General features: G+C 37.9%; 1 long non-coding RNA gene across 3 annotated transcripts in view; it reads left to right on the top strand.

The window, feature by feature from the left end:
- LOC111097335 overlaps window positions 1–21871 on the top strand; it is a 158820-nt gene that overhangs the window by 52625 nt on the left and 84324 nt on the right. The gene's annotated exons all lie outside the window — the stretch shown is intronic.

The following is a 21871-nucleotide window of genomic DNA, read 5'->3' as shown; positions in this document are numbered from 1 at the left end:
AGAATTCAACTGCCTTCTGCCAAACATTAAAAAAATTTACAAAATTATAAAACAATGCCATTCCTGTCACTAAATTATTTTCAGGGGGATATAGTTATTTTTCATAAAAGTATGTTATTTACACTAACATTTTGTACATTACTGTTATTTGAAAATGAATAGATAAATATATCCTAAAATTTGCAGTGCTTATTTTTAATATGGTAAGTAGTGATAAATTTAACCTACATAAACAAGGGCCCTTTTGGACCTTCAATGATATTTAAAGGCATTAAATGTCTTGCAGCCAGTATGTTGAAGAATCCCTCATATAGGGTCTTTTCTGTGGTTTAGGTCACTTTGGTTCTTTCATTATCCCAATTCTATGCTGGCTTAGAAATAGTCATCTTGGCACTCCTTCCTCCCCAACATCTCAGACTTTGGTATGAATGTTTTTTTTCAAAGATTGTATGTATTTATTCATAAGAAACACACAGAGAGAGGCAGACACATAGGCAGAGAGAGAAGCAGGCTCCCTTTGGGGGGAGGACTCAATCCCAGAACCCTGGGATCATGCCCTGAGCCCAAGGCAGATGCTCAATCCCTGAGTCACCTAGATGTCCCATGGTATGAGTCTTAATGTCTATTTGCAGAGAGCTTTCAGTCTTTCTATTAACAACAACAAAAACTCAGTCTGCTAATTTTCTACCTCAACTGCCTTATTTAATCAATGATGCTATTTTATGCTTTTTTTTGAATATTTATAATCTCATTTATTCAACACATATACTTACTCTCAACTACATTACACTAAGTGCTCAGGACATAAGTAAGGCAGATACTGTTATTAAGATCTTCACTTTTAATGGGAGAAGAAGGAAAAAAACTAACCATCAATAAAATTAGCAGTATGATTCACACTATGAGAAATTGCACAGGATGCTAGGGGCACAGAGGAGTGAAAGTCATACCAGGTTGTGGTGATCAGAGAAAGCTTTCCTTTTTTAAAGATTTTTTTTTAAATTTTTTATTTATTTATGATAGTCACAGAGAGAGAGAGAGAGAGAGGCAGAGACACAGGCAGAGGGAGAAGCAGGCTCCATGCACCGGGAGCCCGATGTAGGATTCGATCCCGGGTCTCCAGGATCGCGCCCTGGGCCAAAGGCAGGCGCCAAACCGCTGCGCCACCCAGGGATCCCAGAGAAAGCTTTCCAAAGGTAGTGATGCCAGTCATGAGTCTTTAAGGGCAATTAGAAGTTGTCAGATGGGGGCTTGCTCATTCATATGCCTAGAAGTTGAGGCTGACTGTCAACCTAGAACTTAGGTGGGATTTTTTTTTTTGACAAAGAGAGAGTGGGGGAGGGGACAGGGGGCCAAGGGGCAGCAGGAGAAAGAGAGGGAATCCCAAGCAGGCTCCATACCCAGAGCCCAGCATAGGGCCCATTGTGGGGCTTCATCTCATAATGCTGAGATCCTGACTTGAGCTGAAATCAAGAGTTGAACACTTAATTGACTGAGCCACTCAGGTGCCCCTTAAGTGGGACTGTTGACACACATCTTATGTAGTCTCTCCGTGTGACCTAGTCTTCTTCATATGTTGGTGGCTGAATTGTAGGGTGAGTGTCTAGAGAGAAAATGTCAGAGGCAAACTGTGCCCTTTTATGACCTAACCTTGTGCATCATGCAGCATTACTTTCTTTCAAATTCTATTATTTTGAGGCTGTCACAAAGGCCATTTGATTTTAAGGAAAGGGAAAATATACTCCACTTCTTTCTGGTGGAATGTATTGCTGTGGACATTTAAAAATTTTTTTTTTAAGATTTTATTCATTTATTTGTCAGAGGGAGAGAGAGAGTGAGAAAGAGTGAGCACACAAGCGGGGGTAGGGCAAAGGGAGAAGGAGAAGCAGACTCCTCCCTGAACAGAAAACATGGTGTGGGGCTCAATCCCAGGACCTTGGGATCATGACCTGAGCTGAAGGCAGATACTTAACCCTCTGAGCCACCCAGGTGCCCCATCATGGACATTTTTGGAAAATAGTCTGTTCTTGATCCACAGAGTTCACACTCCTCTTACGTGCAAAATAGACCTAAACCCTCTTCCAGACTCCTCAGATCTCATCCCATTATGGCATCTGGCTCAGGTTTATGGTCCAGGATCCTATAATCTAAATCAGGTCTAAGGGCATGATGCTTCTCAGTTGCAGTTCCTTGAATATGACCCCCTAGTAAAGGTTTTCTCAATTTGAATACCTGTGAACAAAGGAGAGGAGTTATATGCTCCCCACACACTCAACAGCAATGGTGGGATAAACATAGGATAAATTCTGTAAACACTTCCATTTTAAAAAGGAAGAAAATGGAGGATACTCTAGATCAATTCTGAAATCTATTTGGATATATTTATGATTTCCTTCATTAGGGTTTAATCTTCCACCTAGAAATGATTCTTTATGGCTCTTGACTCTTGCCCTCTGAGTGATCTTCCCTTTCAGTGAGAATCATCCTCTCTTTGCAGCTGAGTGGTATTCTCAGCCCATTACCTGCACATGATAATCAGAGCTCAAAAGCCTTTTTTAAAATTTTTTTTGCAATATGAAGAGAAGACCTGGTATGGATGGAATGAAGGATGGAGTAGTGAATTGGTAGAAGATGACTTAAGAGAAACAGGCTACAAATCATCCACTGATCTAGAGTCTTATCCAATCAGTACAATATAGAAATGCCAATTTCTGCTACTTATTCTCTTTTGTTGTAATTTTCCTGAAAGTATTCATACTGCTTTAAAATATGTATTGCTGAGGTCAGGCAAGGTATGTTTATAGGCGACAATAGTTTTAAAGTTCATCTTGTTTGAATTTTTATTGCAAAGTGCTATCACATGTGTACTCTTTTAGAGTTCCTCAAGTGTCCTGTGGGCACCAGTTAACTGCTTCATATCCATTACATGTAAGGTACTATTTCTGTCTGAGAATTTCAATGCTTGAAATCTAATACAGCTTCAACTAGGAATCTATGTTTTCTGGGAGAGTGCAAATTCTGTTAATAGACTGTAATAAGAGAAATAAGGCCAACAAGTCACTGTAGGTAACTAAAAATACATAAAAGTTTCTCTCCTATTTTAAGTTTCTATGGATAGGTAGCTTTGAGTTTGCAAATATATATGACTATCCATTTATTGGTTTTTAAATCGATAACTTGATCTGGTTCAGAAAAGTTAGTTGTTTTGTTTTATTTTAATTATTTTCTAAGGTATTTTATTTTTAAAAATTCTTTAAAAGATTTTATTTATTTATTCATGAGAGACAGAGAGAGGAGGCAGAGTCATAGGCAGAGGGAGAAGCAGGCTCCATGCAGGAAGCCTGATGTGGGACTCAGTCTCTGGACTCCGGGATCACGCCTTGAGCCAAAGATAGACGCTCAACTGCTGAGCCACCCAGGCGTCCCTCTAAGGTGTTTTAGACTACAAGTTTACAGCATATTTTTACCTTATGAGTCCTTCTGTTAATAGCCATCCAGTATTTTTAGTCAAAATGTTGAGAAAAAGGGAAAAAGCTGAAAATTACCATATATTTTATTCCCCCAAATTAATCATTCTGTGTAAAACCTCTAGGGTACAAATAATGCATTACTGCTGCAACAGATAATGTCACATAAAATCCATAAGGATGTAAAGAGAGAAGAAAAAATTAGGAGAGATGAAAGGATGTCCGAGATAAATTGGCAAACTAACACTGAAGTAGCTTCCATTCAGTTTGACTTAATCAATATTTTTGTTGAAGATTCGCCTATTTGAACAGGATAATCCTTGCCTTTTAGTTATGAGCTGTTGTGTGGATGTGAAGTGGGCATTATAATTCTGTATAATTAGGGCAGTAATCATAAATACCATGATTGATGAAAAACAATGTGTGCAAGCTGAGCAAGCTTTCTATGCCATTGGAAGAGGTGAGAAGAAAAGGTAAAAGAATAGAAAAATACAGGATGTCTTATGGAAAGACTAAATACCTTATTTCGTTGAAATAATAAAATAGGAAGAAATGACTTAGAATGGTGGGTTGTATGTAGATCCACCCAAAAGATCTAGAATGCAAAAGAAATACTACCTTTTTCTTCCCTGTGAGATGAGGGATATAGTTGAAGATTTTAGGGAAACTGTGATACATAATTAGGTGGTGATTTTTAAGAAATATATATCTTATAGCTCCACGAGTTATGGTTGAGAATTGATAACGTGGGGTTAAGTTTTCTACAATTAGAAAATTAATCTGATTCTTGTGTTTGTTTTTAGAATGCCAAGAAGATTGCTCTGTGCATAGTTTTGGTTCTTGAAAAATTTATTTTGAATAAATAATGGAGAAAAAGTCTAAGCTCTATTTAGCAGCTTTATTTCAATATGTTTACTTGTGAATGTAATTACATAGGTTGTAGAATATCTACAAATTATAAAGTACAGTGTTTTAAACTTGGAAAGTGTTACTATGTCATAACAAACACAGTAAGCTGTATCTTGTGTTTTTTCTAAAATACAAGGGGTGGAAGAACTTCTTTTTAAGAGTCAGAGTAAGTATTTTAGACTTTGTAGGCCATATGGCCAAGACTACCCAGTGGTGTTGTTGTAGCATAAAGGTAACCATAGACCATATGTAAATGAATGAGCATGGTTGTTTCTATAAAACTTTATTTACAAAAATAGTCTGTGGGCTGCATTTGTCTCACATGCTATGGTTTTCCAACCCTTGATCTTCATCCTCAGTTATCTTTTTTTTTTTTCTTAAAGGACTTAGGTTCATATGTAAAGATATGAACAGTAACTGAAACAAAATGCATCAAGAATAGCTAAGAAACAGGTTTGAAATCTCAATTATTCAAGATAAGTAAGTTCTAGAGATCTACTGTGTTACATTGTACACTTCAAATATTGTTAAGAGGTTAGATCTCACAATATGTGTTCTTATCACAAATAAAACAAAATAAAACAAAAAAGCTAAGAAAGATTGGGCAATTATTTTATTTTGTTTCTATTGTATTTTTCATTTCATTTTTAACACTTAAACCTTACTCATTTGGAATTTTTACAAATTGGATGGTACTAAGTTGAGATATAATACCTATTCTAAATGGATAGCCAAGTGTGACACTAATATCTATTTAATAATCCACTTTCCCCCCCTTCTTATTTCTATTTCACATTTACCAGATATAAATTTTCCTCTATTTACGGGTAATTCAAGTTCTAAAAGTGAGTCCAGAATGACACGATATTAGTGACCATTGATAACATTTGTTGTCATCTTTTGTTGTGACATTTAGCTTTATTTGTGTCTAAACATTTTTTTTAAAGATCAGAATTCATAAGTAGAGGATTCTGTCCATGAAATTTTCATGTGTGTGTCAGGCTTTCACACCAAATACCAAAACACTTTTCAGAAAAATGTATGTAATAGATTACTTAAAAACAGAAGAACAACTATAAGTAATTCTGTGGTGAAGATGGTCTTCCTAAACTTAATACTAAGGAAAGAAAATATAAACTGATTACACCTAACTATGTAATTGTAGAAAATTTTTGTATGGTAAAAAAAATAAAATTCTACAAAAACACCATAACAAAGTTAAAGGACAACTCCCTCCAAATATCTGCAGCTGATGTGTTGAACAGAGGATTAGACATTTACTATCAGTTGAAGAGAAGTGTAGTGTCATGTCTAAAAAGATTTTGTAGCCAAGCTGGCCTTGGGGTCTTGTAAGTATCTTGTCCCTCTGTTTTTTAATTCATGAAGTGGAATATTAACTGCTCACAGAATTGTCATGAGTTTTAAAATGAATTAATGTATATAAAGTGCTTACACTGTTGTTTTTGTTTTATTAATGGTTACTATTATTTATATTGTGTGGACAAGAGGAATTGTTTTTTTTTTAATTCCTAAGTCTGTGGACCAAGAGTCACATTTAGGATCCAATGTAGAGATAATTGTGAATCTCCTGTGGCCTCAGACCATGCTTATTATTTTATTAGGAATACTAATACTTAATCAGGAGAGAAGTATGCACTGAAATCATGAAGTGGAAAGTAATAATCCTAATCAATTCACATAAAGAGCAATGCACATGGTTATTGAATATATAAAATATTCAATTTTACTATTAATCACAGATATAGCAGTAAGCTACCCTGTCATTACAAAAAAAAAAAAATGAAAGCAATATTTGGCTAGAATTTGAGAAGTTAAATCTTGGTTTAGCTTTTAATTCCAATCCTGGTAGGAATATAAACATACGGCCTATCCAGAGACAATTTGGAAATTGAAATTTAGACAATTTGAAAGTATGTATCAAAAATCTTAGAATATGAATGATCTTTGTAATATTTAATATAACCATGAAATCTTAGGAAAGGAGAAATCTTTATTTGATATTGCTAACAGGAAAGACTCAATTTATGAAAATGCTATGTCTAATATGAATCAATTATAATAAAAAATATTAAGAATGTATGTGCCCAGAAAAAGCGTAAAGAGATTTATAGTGGTTATTATTGAGAAGGGAAATGTTGTGTTTATGTGTTTTTAAATTTCCTTTACTAATCTATCAAATAATTCTTCTCTATTTAGAGTATAAGCAATATCACTTTCAGAGGCTGTTGCTGTGGTCTAGACCAGGGGTTATAAACTTTTTCTGTTAAGGGCCAGACAGTACATATTTTAGGATTCATATATCATATAGTGCCTCCTGCGAGCCCTCATGTCTGATTTTGTAGGGCAAAAGCAGCCACAGGCAATCCAATAACACTTTATTTACAAAGACAGGTAGTGGGTGCGTTTGGCCTGTGGGCCATAGTTTGCCAAGCCTGCCAAGCCTGCCAAGCCATGGTTCAGACAAGGGATAACTGACTTGACTTTACAAGTGACACCTAGATTACGAAGGTGGGAATAAGGCCAATGTTGAAAAATTGCTGAGGTGCAATTTACAGGTCTTGAAGACAGTCTATAATGCAGAAGGAAAGGAGAGTTAACTGTGCCTCTGAAGTTTCAGTTACAGACAACACTGAAGGATGAGTGATGGCTGTCAGCCAACATGGAGAACTCAAGAGAAAGATCAGATCTGTGAAGAACATGAGAGAATCAATTTGTGATGTGGCGAGTGGCATGCTGTTTGCAGAAAGGCATTTACACACATGGGCTTGGTGTTCGGGGATGTAGTGAGGTGCGGAGCTGACACAGCATTCAGCTGTGTCAGTGCAGAAGTGATAACTTGATAATCAACACCATGGGGATTGGTGAGATCTTAGCATTTAAAAAAATCAGTGTGACTCACACCAGCTTGAAGAAACCCAAACTTTGATGCCTGAAGATGCACCAAAGTACTTAGATAGGATGATTAGGATCATTCACCATAGTTTACCCTCTCTCTCCTCACTCTGGCAGTGGGAAAGATAGCTCTAGAAACAGAGTTGACATTGCTCCAAATGCATGGCCAGCTTCCTTCTGTATTTCATTAGCAGAGAATGCAGAAGTGGGAATACTACTTTGTCAGTACACAAAAGCAAAAGGCTACATTCACATCTCACGTCAAAGCTGTCTATTTTTAGAATTTTTGTCCTGGGAAGCCAACCTACTGCTGAATGATCGAAGCAGAGAGAATCCATTTCCATTTCAGCAGATTCATTATAGTGCATCTTGCCTGTTAAGGAATTAATTAAAGGTGGTGTTTTTGTTTTCTTCCACACATATACACACACATGAGAACGTACGCAGTTTAGGTATCTTGTGAATGTCACACAGGTAGTTGACTAGAATTTGTTAGTATAGTGGTTCAAAAAAACCAAAACAGAACAAACAAACAAAAAACAACAGGAACAAAGTAAAAACAAAGATAAAAAAAAAAAAACCTGGATGGAATTTAGGAAAAACATTGTAACTGTCTTCTCCATAACGCAATAATATTATCATTATCATTATTATTCAGAGATATGGTCATTTAAATCAGTAATTTTCAATGCGGAGTTTCAATGTTTCCATAGGAAAATTATTCTGATATTTTGGCATCAATGAAAAAAATAGGAAATGGGAAAGAGATTGAGGGCAACTTTTTAATAATATGGATTTTTCCCCTTTTCACATAGTGCGAAAATTACAGTGGTTGCCAGAGGTACTAAAACAGTCAGACCACTTTCAGAAATTCAGTCACCTCTTAAACACTTAGAGGCTGAAATGAGTGAAAACCCGTTTTCAGAAGAGTTTCCAAGGAAGTAGAAAGTTTCCACACCCTACATCTTGTACTAAAAGAAATGGAAACTGGGCTCTGTCTGCCAAAAAGTCTGAATTATTGTGTCACAGGCTGTTGAACATTATAATCAGCAATAAAAAATGTGAACATGCTTGATGCTATATTAAAATGCACTTTGAAAAGTTTACCCTAATAATATTTTTGGATTTATTTTATTTCATTTTTTTGCAATGCTAACAGTGTTTCCACATTCCCGATAACAGTAAGAAAAACAAGATGGGGGAGTGTGGGGGGAATGAAATGGAAATAGAGAGCTTCAGAATTAGTGTACTGAAAAAAGATTTTTTTTCCTCAAAAATCACTTGGAAAAACCCTGGTGTTGTCTGATGGGCCAAAGACTAAGAGTAGAAATTTCAGTCTTTATTTTTCTGATTATGAACATAATGCATACTCATATAAAAATATAAATGATTTAGGAACATATAGAAAGTAAAAATTATTGCTAGATTTCTCAGAGATAACTATTGTTAATATTTCCAGATATTACTGTAGGCATCTGACTTCATGCATGTATAAGTATATAATGTACGTATAATATTGTGTATGCATAATTTTACATAAATGAGTGCACACTTTGGGTTTTGTTTACTCAGCTTTTTTCATTCAGCAATATCTCGTTGATATTTTTACAAGTCAGTAAATATGGGTTTATTACTTGATTCCAGGTTTTATTCTTTTATGTATGATTCTGTTACATGGACATTACACAAATTACTTAGTCAATCTGTTGGTCATTTTAGATTGATTGTAATTCTTTGCTATTTGAATAGTCCTAGAATAGCTATTTTTATAGTTTGATTGTCTTATTAGCATAAATTCCTAGAATAGAAATTCATATATTTATTCAACAAACATTTATAGAGTGCCTATGTTATGGTGGGTATTGGCGTAAGCACAGGGGATTATATTTTCAGGAACAAGAAACAGATCATAAATAAGCAAACACATGAATATGTGATTAAGTTTATAAGTGTTATGGCAAAAATAATTCAGAGTAATGCTCTACAGAAGATTGGTAGTCCAACTTAGACGGAATGGACAAGAAAGTGTCAATGATGAGGACGTATTCGAGCTGAGATCTAAATGTCAGAATGTGTCCTGGTATACATGGATCTGGAGCAGAGCATTATAAGCAGAGGGAAAAGCAAGTGCAAAGTTCTTAAGGTAGCAAAGATCTTGGCATGTTCAAGGAGTAGAAATAAAGTCAGAGTCTGGGACTCCATGGGATCATGGAGACAGTAACAAGTGATTAAGACAGGGATGCATTTCAGGGCCATTCATGTGAGGCATTGCAGGCTATGTGAAGCCTTAGAACTAAAGTTTTAGTAGATTGGGAAGCCATTGGAGGGTTTTATGCAAAATATTTTAAAAAGTTGACATGGGAGGATACTGAGTTTAAAAACATCACCTTGGCTGCTCTGTGGGCTATGGGGTGATGCTGGGGCAAAAGTGAGAGAGGAGAGAGATCAAGCAGAGTAAATGTCAGTAATTAAGGAAAATTCAGGACAAGGAGTTTTCTGGGGGGTGAGGATTATAGGTTGAGAATTCTGTTTAAATCATATTTTGCTTGAAGGTCTTAGACACAATTGTAGATATACATTAAGCAGCTGGATATCTGAATTTGGAGCTTAGAAAAAACTAGAAGTGCTAGAGAAATAAATTTGGAAATCAGCATATGGGCAGTATTAAAGGCTTGGAACTGGAGCTATAACTTAAGGAGAAAATATGGAAAGAGAAAAGTAGAGGGCTTAGTACTAATCCCTGGAACACTCACACATTTAAAGATGAAGCAGAAAGGGGGAGCCAACAGAGGAGGCCAAACAGCAGCAGTCAGTGAAGTAGGAGGAAAACCAGGAAAGTCACAGAAGCCCAGGAAGAGATGGCATTTTAATAACTAAAGGGCAGTAAACTGTTGAATCCTGCTGTGGTCTGAGTAAAATGAAGACGGCAATGTGACCATTGGATTTGGCAACACCTTAGGGAGGGCAGTTTGCGTAGAGAGCTGGAAACAGAAGCCTGGTCAAAGTGGGCCTGAGGAGAAAATGGGCTACGAGGAAGTGAAGTCCATGATGGATAATTCTTTCAGGAATTTTACTTTGAAGGGGTGAGAAAATGTGGTAGGTAGATGTAGAAGTGAAGACAAAGAGACAAAGAAACTTTTATTTATGTATTTCTTTATTTACTTATTTGAGAAGAGAGAGAGTGAGGTAGGGCAGAGGGAGGAGTGGGAGACAGAGAATCTTAAGCAGGCTCCATACCCAGTGTGGAGCCCAATACTGGGTTCAATCTTATGACCCTAAGATCATGATCTGAATCAAAATCAAAAGTCGGGCACTTAACCCCTTACCCAAACAGGTGTCCCATTATGAAGAAACTTTTATACATGGAATGTTCTAAATATATTTAAATATATTTAAGCTGGAATGACCCTATAGAGAGAAAAAATGATAATGCAAGAGAAATAGGTTAAAATCAAGGACCCTCATTCTTGATTAGGCAAGAAAATATGAGATCCAGGAAGTGGGAGCAGGCTTTGCTCTAGGAGACCTCCATTATGCCAAGAAGTATGGTGGACAATGTGCATGCAGACCTCATAGGTAGGTCATTAGACTTGTGTTGGTTCTCTAAGGGAGTCCTCAAAATATATCTACTTACTCAAGGAAGTCAGAGGAAAGATGAGGAGCTAAGAGTGTGGTAAGAGGAGAAAGTGGTGGAGGTTGGGGCACTTAGAGAAAGTATAAAAGAGCTGTTTCAGAAAACCCTAGGCATGTTTAGAAAGATTGCCAGTGTGTACTGCTGGTATGAGATGTGGTTACTAATTTAAATGGAGCTTAGATAACATGGTTATATATATTTTTTCCTCTAGCACTGTGCAGCAGCATAAGTACAGGTATGAGAAGAAAACAGGTGATAGATTAGTATGATGGCAGAGGGAGAAAGAAGCAAGGGGCTGAAGGTGTTTACAAAGCTGGATAAGGTGGGAATTGTGGAGATGAGAGGTTTATAGTCTGAACTATGTCCTCTCCAAATGCATACATTGAAGTCATAATACCCCGTACCTCCCAATGTGACTATATTTGGAGTTGGAGTCTTTAAAAAAGGAATTGAGGTAAAAGGAGGTCATTAGAATGGGCCCAAATCCAAAAGGACTGGTCTTCTTATAAGAAGAGATTAGGACATAGACACACACACCGGGAAGACCCCATGAAGATAGAGGGAGAGGACAACCATCTATAAGCCAAAGAGAGGCTTCAGTAGAACACAACCCTGCCAGCACTTGATCTGTGAGAAAACAAAAGTCTGTTGTTTCAGTCACCCAAGGGTATTCTGTAGTACTTTGTTATGGTAGCACTCTGTAGTATTTTGTCATGGTAGCACTAGCAAACTAATAAAGAAACGTATCATGAACTTATTAAAGAAGAAGTTGGGTCAACAAATTATATGTTCAGCTGACCACTCAGAATAGTTGGCAGAAGAAGATGAATACAAGTGAGCTTGGAAAATAAAAGGTGGTAGGGATCAGGATCCTTCGAAGCAAGATTCTGAAGGTGGTGATGTTACTGGTAATGACCAAACCAATGGTTGAGCCTCTGGGAATGCTAAAGTAGGGCTGAGGAAAGGATTATTGGAAGAAAGGAGTGAAGACTGAGAGGACAGGGTATTTGGTGAGTCATTCGTGTAGATGTTGAAATCACCCACGAGGGTGACAGGAATAGGAATGAGAGTGAAATAGTGAATCAAATGAATAAAATGAATAAAATGTTGATAGGAAGGAAACAAAGAGAAAACAGAAAGGGGAGCATGAGGGGACTACTCCCAATAGGATGGAAGTTTTTACGTTTTTTAAAGATTTTATTTATTTATTCATGAGGGATACAGAGAGAGAGGCAGAGACACAGGCAGAGGGAGATGCAAGCTCCGTACAGGAAGCCCAATGTGGGACTCGGTCCTGGGACTCTGGGATCACGCCCTGAGCCAAAGGCAGATGCTCAACAGCTGAGCCACCCAGGCATCCCAAGATGGAAGTTTTTAAATGGTGGTTGGGAAATGAGGTGGATGAATTGGACATTGATGAAGTTAAAACAGAGGTTTTAATATAATACTACCAAAGGTTGGGGGAGCCAAAGCAATCCCCTACTGGTCCCCCAACAAACCTGCTTAATTTATCCCAATTTGAAGAAACTAGAAAAGCTGGAAGACAGAGATAGCTATGGGAAATCTTAGCAGCCATTGCTTGGGGCAGTGGTTGGGCAGATTAACCAAGTTAACATTGATGAAAGGGCCAGGCTCCCTTGGTTTGCCTCCTCAGTGAGGACCCAAAGTTTTTGGCACGAGAGTAGATAAAATAGTCTGGGAGTAGAGAAAACAAGTCTCCAGGACTCCTTGACACAGAAGTCCCACAAACAGTTGTACTAAAACCCATTGGCAGAGCCCTGACTCATGCTACCACTAGATGGAGAGTGTCAGAATGTAATGGTTGATGGGATTGTGAAAGTTGGAATGTTTAAGCAGATAATTATATGAAGCTGTGTCAACTTGTCCTGAATGTTTTGTGGGAATGGACATTATGTCTGGCTGGGGAATACTTTCCCTACCCTACCTAGTGTTGTCAAACCAGAACTGTTGATGAAGTCCTAATGGAGGTCACAGTTTGGAATGTGAGAAATTTAAGGGTTGATGGAATTAAGGCAGAAGTTTGTGGGAAAGTTGGCATGTGTGAACAGGCTTTTAGTGAGGTGGTTGTGTCTCTTTTACCTGATTGTATTATGGGGGTAGACACTGAGTCTGACATGGAAATGTGTCTCCTACTGAGTACTATAAAACAAAAGGTATGGAGAGTCACCCTTGAAGCAGTATTAATGGGACACACTAAATGGGAACCAGTAAGTTTGCCTGAGCACATACAGTGGGAACAGAGACTGGGCTGCTGGGAGGAACAGGCTTTCTGTGTGATGGTCCCCTATAGACGGGTCTGGAGTGCAGGAGTTTCTGTCCCTGTGGGGTTGGGGTGCATTTTTCTCCTAGTGTGAATGTGTTTGCCCACCTGGAAACTCTCCTAAACCAACTTCGGGAATTTTTATGGGGGCTTTCTCAGGTAGGCATGATCAACCATTAACTCCTTTTTTTTTTTTTTAATTTTGAGTTTTTAATTCCAGTTAGTTAACATCCAGTGTTGTATTAGTTTCAGGTGTACAACATAATGACTCAACACTTCCAGTAATCACCCTGTGCTCATCACAAGTGCCCTCCTTAATCCACATTATCTGTTTAACCCACCACCCAACCCCCTCTCCTTTGGTTAGCATATTTGTTTTCTATAATTAAGAGTCTGTTTCTTGATTTCTCTCTTATTTTTTCCCCTTTGTTCATTTGTTTCTTAAACTCCACATGTGAGTGAAATCATATGATGTCTCTCTTTCTCTGACTTACTTCACTTAGCATTATACCCTAGTTCCATCCATGTGGTTGCAAATGGCAAGATTTCCCTTTTTTTCTGGTTCAATAACATTCCATTGTATCTATATACCACATCTTCTTTATCCATTCATTAGTCAGTGGCTACTTGGGCTGCTTCCATTTCTTGGCTATCATAAATAATGCTTCTGTAAACATAGGAGTGCATGTATCCCTATGAATTAACATTCTTGTATTCTTTGGATAAATATTCAGTAGTCGCAATTGCTGGATCATAACATAATTCTATTTTTAACTTTTTGAGGACCCTCCATACTGTTTTCCACGGTGGCTGCACGTTTGCACTTCTACCGACAGTGAGCGAATGTTCCTTTTTTTTCTACATCTTCACCAACACCTGTTGTTTCTTGTGTTGTTGATTTTAGCCATTCTGACAGGTGTGAGGTGATATCTTATTGTAGTTTTGATTTTCATTTCCCTGATGGTAAGTGATGATGAGCATCTTTTCATGTGTCTATTGGTCATCAAGATCGTTATCTTGACAGCTGGTAATGTCCAACAGAGCAAAGAGAGAGCGATCTCCCTTAGACTACTAGTTTGATAGAGAATTGGAATGGACAATTAAAACATCAGTTGTCTAAAATGGGGAGATAAAAGCTGGAAGGGCCGACTTACACAACTTCATGAGTGTGTGTTCGCATTCAGCACAAACATGAGGGCTGGCTAAAGGATTGTCCCTACTGGATAGATCTTGGTTTTCCTCGTAGATCTGGGAAAGGCTGGTGGGGAGGAAGGTGTCGATATTCTTTCCTCCTCATGTCATTTCAAATTTTGTTTCTTTCCGACTACTTGACGCAGTGGTCACAGGACCGAGGGCTGTAACTTCAAAGTCAGAACAAGGATGATTCCTAGCAAGAAACTGGAACATGTTTTGAACCTTTATGCCATAATTCCTTAGGTCCTGATGGGGCAAGATATATCTTCACCCATCTGCCAAATTGGGATCAACAGTGAATTCAGCTATATTACCTGATGGTAAAAGTAGCTCTCTAGTTGCAGCTAGGTAGCATTACTCCATGTGAACGGGAGTGGATGGAGGAGGAGGAACTTGCTAGTGTGGCATTGCTGCCTGCCATCTAGATTAGCACAGTGACTGAACCTAATGTCCCTTCCAAAGGTAGAAAAGTTTGGTATAAATGGAGAAAAGGAAATATCATGGCTGAGGGAAAGGGAATAAAGAGATGGGCTACGTAATGTAATGAGGGAAAGCCAGTGTTACAATAACACCTCAAGAGAGGTTCAGTGTAAAAGATGATATTGTCTCTTAGCTCAGTTATGCCAGATCTTCAAAAGGTGAAGCCCCTCTTACTGAAACTACTTCTGTTTCTGGAACCTGATACAATCTATGGAAGCCTCCAAATCTGAGTGGCCTTACCTCTCATGTCCTAGGACTTGGATATAATAGTTATTAATGACTGAATGGGATTTTAATAATGTGCCACTGTCTTTTGACTTTTATGATTGTTTTGCCATAAGAGATCCGCATTCATCCTCCATTTTTTTAAAGATTTTTATTTATTTATTCATGAGAGACACAGAGAGAGGGAGAGAAGCAGAGACCCAGGCAGAGGGAGAAGCAGGCTCCATGCAAGGAGTCCAATATGGGATTCGATCCTGGGACTCCAAGTTCACACCCTGGGCCGAAGGCAGGCACTAAACCACTGAGCCACCTAGGGATCTCAAGAGATCCACATTCAAAGACCAATGGGTGATACTGTGATTTATAATAAGGAATGTATATTAGATCTTTATCCCATTTCTAGCACAGAGCTCTTAAAACCTTTGGAGTTCCCTAGGTATTACAAGCCACAGAAGTATCTTTTGTTATGTTAACAATGTGACCTTTGGACTGCACTGAAGGCTGGGTGCTGGTTGCCTAGAGACTCAACTCTATGATTAGAAGGTTGAAACTTTCCCTCTGGGACATCGGGAGAGGCTGTAGGTTAACTCAATCTCCAATGGCCAATGATTTAATCCATTGTGCCTTTGTAGTGAAGCCTCCAAAAACCCTGAAAGGACTGGGTTCAGAGAGCTTCCAGGTTGGTGAACATGCAGACATGGGGAGAGAGCAGTGCAGCCCTCCCCAGAACCTTGCCTCATGCATCCCTTCCATCTGGCTGTCCAGACTTACACCCTTTTATAATAAATAGTGATCTAGGGAGTAAGTGGCTTTCCTGAATTCTGTGAGCAGCTCCAGCAAATTAACCAAATCCAAGGAGGGGGTTGCAGGAACCTCTGATCTATAGCCAGTTGGTTGGAAGTACATGTGACAAACTGGACTTGCAACTGGCATCTGAAATGGAAGGCCAGGGAAGGAGTTGGGGGGAAGGTAGTCTTATAGGACTAAACCCTGGGTAGGTAGTGTCAGAATTGAGTTGAATCATGAGATACCCTCCTGGAGTCCTAGAATTGCTTGTTAGGGTGGGGCAGTGCCTATTGTCACCCCTACTATGCACACACCCACACATTGGTATTGGTGGCCAGAACCTTTCAGGAGGGAAAGAAGTAGGACTGAAAAGGGAGGTAAATGGGTTGAATGAAGCATGTGATGTTACAGAGCTGAGTGGGGGTGGAGTGGGAGGGGGTAGGGGAGGTGTCTCAGTTTGTAGGCTGTGCATCGTAGGAAGTAAAAAAGCTAAAGAGTCTGAACAGGCATCTTGTAGTCAGATGGAGTGAAATACTGGAAATTAAAATTTCAGAAGTAAAGAAATCAGGGCTAATGATTACATATAGAATATGGTCTCGAGTAGTAGGTGGGAATGCCATAAATGATGAGAAAATCAATACAATTTGCAATAAAGTGTTGGTACCTTGAGGTATTAGTCAATTCTTACTGTGGTAGCAAACAACTTCAATATTTCAAAGCTTTATACAAATGAAAACCTCTTGGGGCACCTTGGTGGCTCAGTTTCTTGAGCATCTGACTCTTGATTTTGGCTCAGGTCATGATCTCAGGATTGTGAGGTGGAGCTCTGCATAGGGCTCTGTGCTCAGTGGGGAGTCTGTCTGAGAATCTTTCTCCCTCTCCTTCTGTCCCTCCAACCTGTCTCTAAACAAACAAACAAATAAATAAAATCTTAAAGGAAAAGAAAACCTCTTTGGGTCATGTCAGGCTGAGGTTGGTTATGAACTGGCTCTGCTGGCCTGGGCTGCATGTCCAAGCTGACCAAGCAGCCGCTATTTGGGATATGCTGGTCTGATGGTGGAGGACAAAAGAAAGGAAGAAGAATCAAACAAGGGGAGCACACTTACAGGTTCAACCTACATGTGGTGTACCTCCTGTTCGCTTAGGTTTCATTGACCAAAGAAAGTGGCAGGGCATCTCCCAAAATCAGTGTTGTAGGAGAAATATGTTTTGCCTACAGGGAACCATGATCAACAAATAATACAATCTACCATAGTTGATAGCATGGATATTGAGGTTGTTGCAAATGTTATTGATTCTATTACTAGGTAGAACAGTTGCAAAAGCTTAAAAAGATAATCATTGTAATAGTTAGAAATGTATAGCTAATATCATCAAAAAACTGTCAAAAAGATCACATTAGTGTTAAAATCGAGAGGGGCATTGATCCAACTTTGGAATTTGCTTTGTATCATCTTGTAAAACTATATCTCTCAACTAAAAACCAACTGAGGAGTTCAGCAAAGCAAAATAAATGTATCAAACTAGATTCAGATCTGTAAAAACTCATTGCAATTTGCTGTTTTCCTTTTTTAGCAATTTCTTTTTTAAAAATCATCATAATCCTACTACCTTTTCCTGTTGATAAATGTGCAGGAGTGAAATGCCAGTCTCCTGAGTGAGCTGGAAACTCTTCATGTCTACAATCAAAAGCTTGGCTAACTTCTTGCATTTCTTTTTGTATTTAATTAGACACTGAAGATATAGAGACATTATTTTCTTGGAAAGTCCTACTAGTTGCATGACTAAGCTTTAATTAAAACAAGGACCTGGTTCTGCTCCTGCTCTGTCCTGAGAGGAAGTCCCCCGATAAGCCTTTCTCCAGAACTTTATAGCTCTAGCTTGTTACAAACAGTGAGAAGTGAAAATGTGAACCCCCTCCTACAATATAGTTTTCTCTAGAAATCTCTGATGCTATCTAGATTTATCAAAATCATAAGAAAGAGAATACTGTATAATGTATTATGCTTGACAATGATAAAATTAACTAACATTTATTGAGCTAAGTGCCAGGCACTTTCTTTGTACATAGATTACCTTAATTAGATTCTCAGAATGACAACTCTATACAGTAAGTGTTACGGTCAGATCCACTTTTTTTTCCAGATCCATTTTTTAAAAAATGAATAAACTAAAGTATGAAAAGGTGAGGTACAAGTTACATATGTATTGCATATTTTAATACCTGAATTAATTAATAAAATATACCAGCGGTTCCCAAACTGTGTGCTGAGATACTCTGGGATGCTATAGCTAACATATGGGGCTGGCTTGGGATATTTTAATTTTTCTGGAAAAATGTCTTAGATATCATGTAGGTCACTGTATCTAAGTGACTTGGACCTAGATCCCCATTAACCAGTATCATTAAGTATTTCTTTTAGCCTAGCGACATCATGAAAAAACTTCCTAAGACAAGGGTAGTGTGCGCGAGAATATTTGGGAACCTTTGTCATATTGTCTCCATACAGCAACTAAAGTGCATAGCAAGATTCCAGACTTCTCTATCATGGGCCACTGGCATCTTTTGCATCTGAATCATCAGCATAGTTATTTCTAATTTTTTTTCTATTAAAATTGTTAGTATTTTTTTCATCTTTACTCTTTCGTCATTACTATTAACATTATTTTTTTTCAGGAGTTGTTATCATACTTAGAAATAAGCTTGGCCAAAAAAAAAAAAAAAAAGATGTATAAGGTTTGTCTATTTTGTTTTGTCTACTCTGGGTACCTGAATGTTGAATCTAATAGGAAGGGCCCACCTGACCCAGGTATTCATGTGTAAGACATTTTAACTCAGGACTTGCTATCAAGATGAAAAAGAATGTATTGACATTAGCTAACCACATCGTCTGTAATGAGAACTATATATAGTTTAACATACACATTTTTATTTGACAAATGTTCTCGAGTTTCTCATGAAGCTTCTGGTATTTAAACCAGTGACTGGTATGAGTCTTCAGTCCCTCTTCCCTGAAAATTCTTTAGGTGATAATTCTTACCAACGGTGGTTGTACAAACAATTCAGTTCTGGATTGAAATTTTCTTCTGGATTTTTGGAATTCACCATGATGGCCCACTTCATCTGGTACAATACCCATTGCACTTATTAGCTACTAAAGCATTCTTAATCTTTGCTTATACACTTATTCAAGATTTATATTGAATTCCTAGTATTGATTAACAATGATATTTGGAAGGCTTTACTTTCATCTGACGTTCTTTGCTATTTTTGGCTACTTCTTTCTATTATAGAAAATGACAGGAAAAAAAAGCTCTATTTTTCTGCTTCTCTAACCTGTTCACCATGGGTTTGCCTTTTCTCTACAGTAATAATAATTCACCATCTAAGAAAATGAGAGGCATATATAAGACCTTTTAAGTTAAGATGAATCTTTCTGGTTGGCACCTGTCAATCATGTGGATTCCTCATTTCTCAGCAACATGGCTTCATGTATCTAAAGCCATGAAATATAAATCTTCACCTTGCTGTTGACTGGGTAATAGTAGCTGGAGTCTTCCTGCCCAATAACCTGCCTACAACTGAGTACCTTGTTGACATATATAGTAGAAGGCTGAATGTTTGTATGCCCTCAAAATCCGTATGTTGCAGCCACAAGCTCCAGTGTTTGGAGACCTTTTGGAAGTAATTAGGATTAGATGAGGTCATAACAGTAAGATACTCATGATGAGATTAGTGACTTTATAAGAAAAGGGACCAGAGTTTCCCCTCTGACCACCCCCTCTCCCCCAGCCGCAAACACACCCTCCATATGAGGACCCAGCAAGAAGATGGACATCTGCAAGCCAGGAAAGAGAACTCTTACTAGAACCTGACCATACTGGCACCCTAATGTTGGACTCTAGCTTCCAGAACTGTGAGAAAAATGATTTCTGTTGTTAAAGCTATCTAATCTGTGATCTTTGGTAATGACAGATCTAATGGACTAATAAGAGTAGGTACTAAGCATTTTTGATCACTTGTTTGATTGATGGTCAGCAACTCTTCACATCTTGTCAGCTAATTTCTTTTAACTCAGCCTGAAAACTTATGGGCACTATGATTTGAATAAAACAATGTCATAAAGGTCTTTAGCAAAGCATCAATGTATTTTTACCTGAAATGAACAGACAGGTCCTCCAACTTCTTTTTATTGGGCTGAAATGACTCATTTAAAAAGTGACATCTTTAGAGTGAATTCATGACTGAAAGGTAGGCAAGCAACATAGACTTCTACTGCTCAAAAGTGGACCACCTTTGCTGCCAAAGCATGTAACTCAGCCATGAGTGAGGCTGTAGCCAGTCTGTAATAGCAGAAGAAAGTTTCAGACATTGCTTCAAGTGTTGGAATATGCCTGAATCATGTTAATGATTGTAATAACAAGAACTATAAACAAGTGCAATCATATTAAGCCTGAAAAGCACAATGTGCTGGCATGACAGATGATTCATTGCATTTTTATGCTGAAATGAATATGATTTTCATAATTTGGGGAAATGACTCCTCTCTGAATGACTGAAGTTTCCTTTTTTTTTTTTTTTTTTTTGATTTGTTGAAAACTTTTCTGGAAGATGAACTTGTTTATTGTTGCTTCGGTGGGTATTAATTGAGAATTGGAGGCAAACCTAAGCATGCCAATAATCCTGTCTTTCCTGTAACAAAGTGGAAAAATAAGCACTGTGATTTATTTCACTCCTTTGCACTTGTGAGGTGAAACAAACTTAGCATCCAAATATTTGTAAAACTTCCTAGATGCTGTCATTAGATAAATGGATCTCTCACGCAAGTGGATGGGTATCACATATAATAAGGTTGATATGGGCAAAAGGTCACTTTAATAAGGCCATTCCACTGTACTTTCTGACAGTATGTAGGTACCTGGTAAGAAGGGCTGGGGGCAGGAACAGAGAAACACAAATCAAATAAGCTGCTATTGATATTAGATAATTTTCAATTATTTTATGTTAGAAACCGACATCTACAAAATGGAGTGCTGTGAAGAAGAATCAGACCTCTCATCTTATGAGAACCATCAAAAGAACGGCCCCACGAGGTAGAAGCATAACACTAGTTTAGAGGAATATAATTACAGAAGATCAAAATATCCCTAAGAGTCCTGATGATTCCTATGAGTTCTTTTATAACAACTGAGAAACATCTACACTGTCAGATCAAATTCTTGGGTCACTCAAACATGCCATTCTACTTGCTTTTTTCCCTCTGAGGTCTGCTGACTTCTTGCCCTATTCTTTGTTTCCACTGGATTTTTGTTGTTGTTGTTGAGCCATTTGTAAGCAAAAGGGTGACAATAATACCAACTAAAATGATGATGTAGTGTCATTCATGCTGATGAGGAGAAACCCCAAATTTTAAATGCCAAGGGTCTTGCCCGATTGTGCTAAAAGATGAAAAACACGCCTTAGATATTTGGGAATGGTTTGATTAGAAACAGGTGGAAGTGTTTGGTGAGTTTAGATGCTTTATGGCTTTGAGGTCAAGTTCCTGATAGCCTGTATATATTCAGTCAGAGCATAATACAGGATCCTGCAAGGCCAAGTCTGTGCTTCATCTAAGCAGACATGGCTTCAGACTTTGGGAATGAAGAAGTGTGTAAGGTCATACAATGTGCTCTCCAAGTGCAAAGATGCTAATTTGATTATGAAGTCCTGACACTTGCATGGGTTCACTTCATTTTGCTCAGCCACACAGAAACAATTAAAATGATCAGTCATTATGTTTGGGCCATTGATCTCTTCCTTTTTGGCTGTCTTTAAAAGAAGTGATCTTCATCTAGATTCTCAGCTGACTTTTACTCTATCACTTCCCTTAATAATAATAATAATAATAATAATGATAATAATAATAAGTATAAGTATAATAAGTTTGAAACACTTTAGGGCTATAGCACACTTTAAGATTTTATTTAGTTGCATGAGTTTTT

Source organism: Canis lupus, chromosome 9 (genome assembly GCF_011100685.1).
Source record: "Canis lupus familiaris isolate Mischka breed German Shepherd chromosome 9, alternate assembly UU_Cfam_GSD_1.0, whole genome shotgun sequence".
In the NCBI taxonomy this organism is placed as follows: domain Eukaryota; kingdom Metazoa; phylum Chordata; class Mammalia; order Carnivora; family Canidae; genus Canis; species Canis lupus.
The sequence above is the reverse complement of the archived record's forward strand: the minus strand, read 5'-3'. Positions and strand labels throughout refer to the sequence as shown.